Source organism: Mus caroli, unplaced genomic scaffold (genome assembly GCF_978045245.1).
Source record: "Mus caroli unplaced genomic scaffold, Mus_caroli_1 scaffold_10, whole genome shotgun sequence".
NCBI lineage: Eukaryota > Metazoa > Chordata > Mammalia > Rodentia > Muridae > Mus > Mus caroli.
Window position 1 is genome coordinate 82,079,600 of NW_028227265.1, and position 3,986 is coordinate 82,083,585.

The window sequence follows — 3,986 nt, forward strand, 5'->3', positions numbered from 1 at the left end:
TACTTTAAGATTTTATTTTTTTTTATGTATGTGAGTTCACTGTTGCTCTCTTCAGACACACCAGAAGAGTGAACCAGATCCCATTACAGATGGTTGTAAGGCACCATGTGGCTGCTAGAAATTGAACTCAGGACCTCTGGAAAAGCAATCTGTGCTCTTAACCACGTAGCCATCTCTCCAGTCCGACATGGATGATTTTTAAACCAACCATCAGAGTATGGTCCAGGCCATGTGTGACGCTGGTACACTTTTCAACCTCAGTTCTCAGGGGGCAGAAGGGGCAGATTTCTCTGAGCCTGATCTACACAGTGTGTGAGGCCCTGTGGAAAACCAAACCAAAATCCCAAAACCCACAATTCAACTAAAACTGGACCCAAGACTTGACAGACACGTTGCCAGAAAAGAGATACAAAATGACAAACAGGCCTAAGAAAAGGTATCCATACCATGTTGCAGAGGACTGCACGCCAGAACAGCAGTGAGCTACCCCACTGGCCCAGAATGCCTGAGTCCCAGTAGTGACTGCATCAAATTCGGACCACCGAGTAGGAGAGCAGACAGGCCCTTCTTACAGGCACTCTGGAAGTCAGTCTGCAGTTTATTATCAAATTAAACACATCCTTCCAGATGCTGCAGAGGTTGCCATCCTTGGTACTTTCCAAGAGGAATTGAGAACTTATTGTCTACCACCCCAAATCCCGCACATGGATGTCCACAGCAGTTTTATTCATTAATGGGCCAAACTCAGAAGCAACCTTGATGTTATTCTTTTTCTAAGTCAGGATCTCACTATGTAGCCCTGGCTGTCCTTGAACCGACGGAGAACGTTAATTAGTGTCTTTGGAGAATGATGCCAGGCCAGTGTGGATTTATCAGTGGTAACAAATGCACTGCTAGCCGGGCAGTGGTTGGCACACACCTTGGGAGGCAGCGGCTGGCATATCTCTGTGTTCGGAATTAGCTCTGTTCTATAGAGCTACATCCAACTCGTCTTCCTCCTCCTTTTACATACCTCCAAGCACAAACACTGCCCACTGGCCTGCAAACAGGTGGACCTGGGAGCAATCACTTCATTAAGAAGTGTCAACCCCTACCCGCCCCGCCCCGACTCCAGCACCCACCCCCATCCCTTGCAGTACCAGGCAGGAGAATGGTCATTTCAGCAGGGAGAATTTAACACAGGGAATTAATTGGTCACAGACCAATGGAAGGTTGAAAGACAAAGATGGGACACTGCGAGGAACTGACAGTAGAAAAGATACTAAAGACAGGGTGGCAGGGATTGTCCTTGGTACCAGGGAGTGGTGGAAGGGCTGGCTTTACTCTACAAAGCTAGAAGCTTAGAAAAAGGATTTCTCAGACTAAGCCCACAGGCCTCCAAGCTCCGGGAGCAGCCAATTGCTGCTGGCTAGCTTTGAGAGTTTGTTCCTGGAACAAACCGCACAAAATACCATGGTTGGTGCTGTGACAATGAGAACAGTAAGCAAACAGGAAGTCCCTTCTTCCATTCCCCCTCCTTCTCCTGGCTTCTGGTGCTCCCTGTTGGCTAACTAAATCAACTGGAAGGGGAGATAGGCAATTTTCAGAGTCCTGGGCCAGGCGCACAGAGGCGAGAAAGGTTTGGGGCTGAGAGAGGCAAATGATGAGGAAGACGCACTCGGCTGACGATGGCTCCCCGTCCCAACATTTGGCATCCTCTACTAAATAACCAAGTGTTTCATTCTGGTGTAAGCTTGAAAAATTCATATCATGCAAAGGCATTTAATAGGGAACACGCATCCCAGATCAAATCTATATACCACGTCATTCCAATGTTTGCTTTAGGTGTTCTCTGTAAGCATCCTGCTCACACCACAGTGGAGACCGCTACTATGGGACGTTGGACCGGACAGGAAGTCACCTATGTGGGGATCAGGCTCCATTATCAAGCCTCAGTCACTGCCAGCGGGCTCTGCAAATGCATTGGCTCCCCCGGGATCCTATCACCACAACCACCATTTTCTCTTTGTGTGTGTGTGTGTGTGTGTGTGTGTGTGTGTGTGTGTGTGTGTGTGTGTGTGTATTGCTTTTTTCTGGAGCACCGAGCCTTTATCCCCAGGCCCCAGAGGCTGAAACTGGAGAGCCAGCACTCCCCCTAGTGGTGCTCTGAAAATTCCTAACGTTTATTCTGCACTTAACTCTGGGTTAAGTCCTCTGTTTGGATGCCCCCAAAGACAAGAAACTCTCAGTCTCATATGGTCCCCTCACCCAGTGAAGGACAGTGCCAATAACTGAAAGCATCTCTTCTAATTGGCTCCAAATATGCCATGACTCTCAGCCTCTCATCCTTATCGGACCCAGAGGAACGGAAAAAGGAAAAACGGAAATGGAAAGAAATACACTTAATCCCTCATCTACAAAGGTCTGCGTTATCCTCTGCCCGGGACTACCTGTCCCAGGCACCGTCCCCATCAGCCACTCTCCTCTTTACACCTCCCTAGTTCAAAGAACCATTGATTTCTGTTAAACTGTCCTACTAACCTAAAGGTAGTGGGACATGATCAGAATAGAACGACCCCCACGTTCCTCTTGTCTTCCAGCACAATAATCCCCCAGTACGCAGGTTCATCTCTGGTCACTCCACGCCAAGCCCCTCCCAATTGCAGAAGCCTCTCCTGTTCTTGAAGGCTACTAGTACTGTTCTGTGACCCACACACTACTTACTAGTCTCAATTTCCTCTTGTTTAAGAGAGCCCATCTCGAGCCCCCCAAAGTCTCTCACAGCGTTCCAGCAACCAAACCCCCATAGAATTCTGCTGGAGCTCTTAACTGTGGCCCCAGTCCCCAAGATCACTGTCCACAGGAAGCAAGAGCGTATTTAGAACGGTGAGGGGCTTTTTTTCCCAAAACCCTCTGCTATTTGGGGACTCCTCCTCCAGGTAACTATGGCTCCCACCTTTTCGGGATGCAGGTTTTGGGTGGGGGGAGAGGGTGGAGAAAGCAGATGTGGATATTCACTGCACTCCATCACCAGCTATCCAGAGCAGTGGTCTGGACAGGCACACTGTCCTTCTTGCTAAACTTCCAATGTCCTCAATGTGCTCTTCAACCCCTTTGGACCATCTCCGTTCATTTGCCTTCTGTCAGGGCTCAAGCAAGCTCAACTACACACTGGAAATGCCCTTGGAGTAGTCGTGCACCTTCCCGAATCAGGAACTATCCCTGAACACCAGGGCTGCTCAGACCCCTGTGAATTCCCATCCTCCTTCTCTCCCCCTCTGTATCAGGCAGGGAACCAGCCCCCCAACCTCCAATCAGGACCCTACTTAGTCCTATGCATCCTGCACAGGGCCTAGATCATGGTTCAGAAGACTTACCAAAGGACCCAGTAATCCAAGTGAATATAGTCTTAGTTCAATTTAATTCAACAGAAATTCTTCCTTGTTATCAAAATACACCCTAAGACATCCACTGACTGCCTGAAACCTTAAGTACAACCAAACCTTATAAACTCAGTAGGTTTCTCTTTATATTATATACCTTTGATAAGGTTTAATTTCTAAACTAGACCCAATAAGAGAAAAACCACAATAGAACGAGTAAAATACTGTGATAAAAATGACAGAAAGCTTATAAATTATCTGTTTCTAGAATTTTCTATGTCATATTTTCATACTGTGGTTAGTCAAAATCAAAGGCAGAGAAAGCAAACTACTGTGTGTAGAGAGAGGATTTTACTAGAAGTTTTAAAACTCCGGGGCAGACTCTTTCATGGTTTTCATGGGATCTGTTTTTTTGGCAACATGTCGAACAATAAGTTAGCAACCCTCCAGCCAAGGCCACCATCACACAGCAAGGGAGGGGTCTGGGATCTGTGCCGGAGGCCTGCACAGTGTGTCTCCCTCAGCACTTCACTGGGGTGCTGAGAAGGCTTTTCTTAAGTTGGGGTTTTTGTTTTGTTTTTGTTTTTGTTTTGTTTTTAATATAAAGTGTGTGTGTGTGTGTGT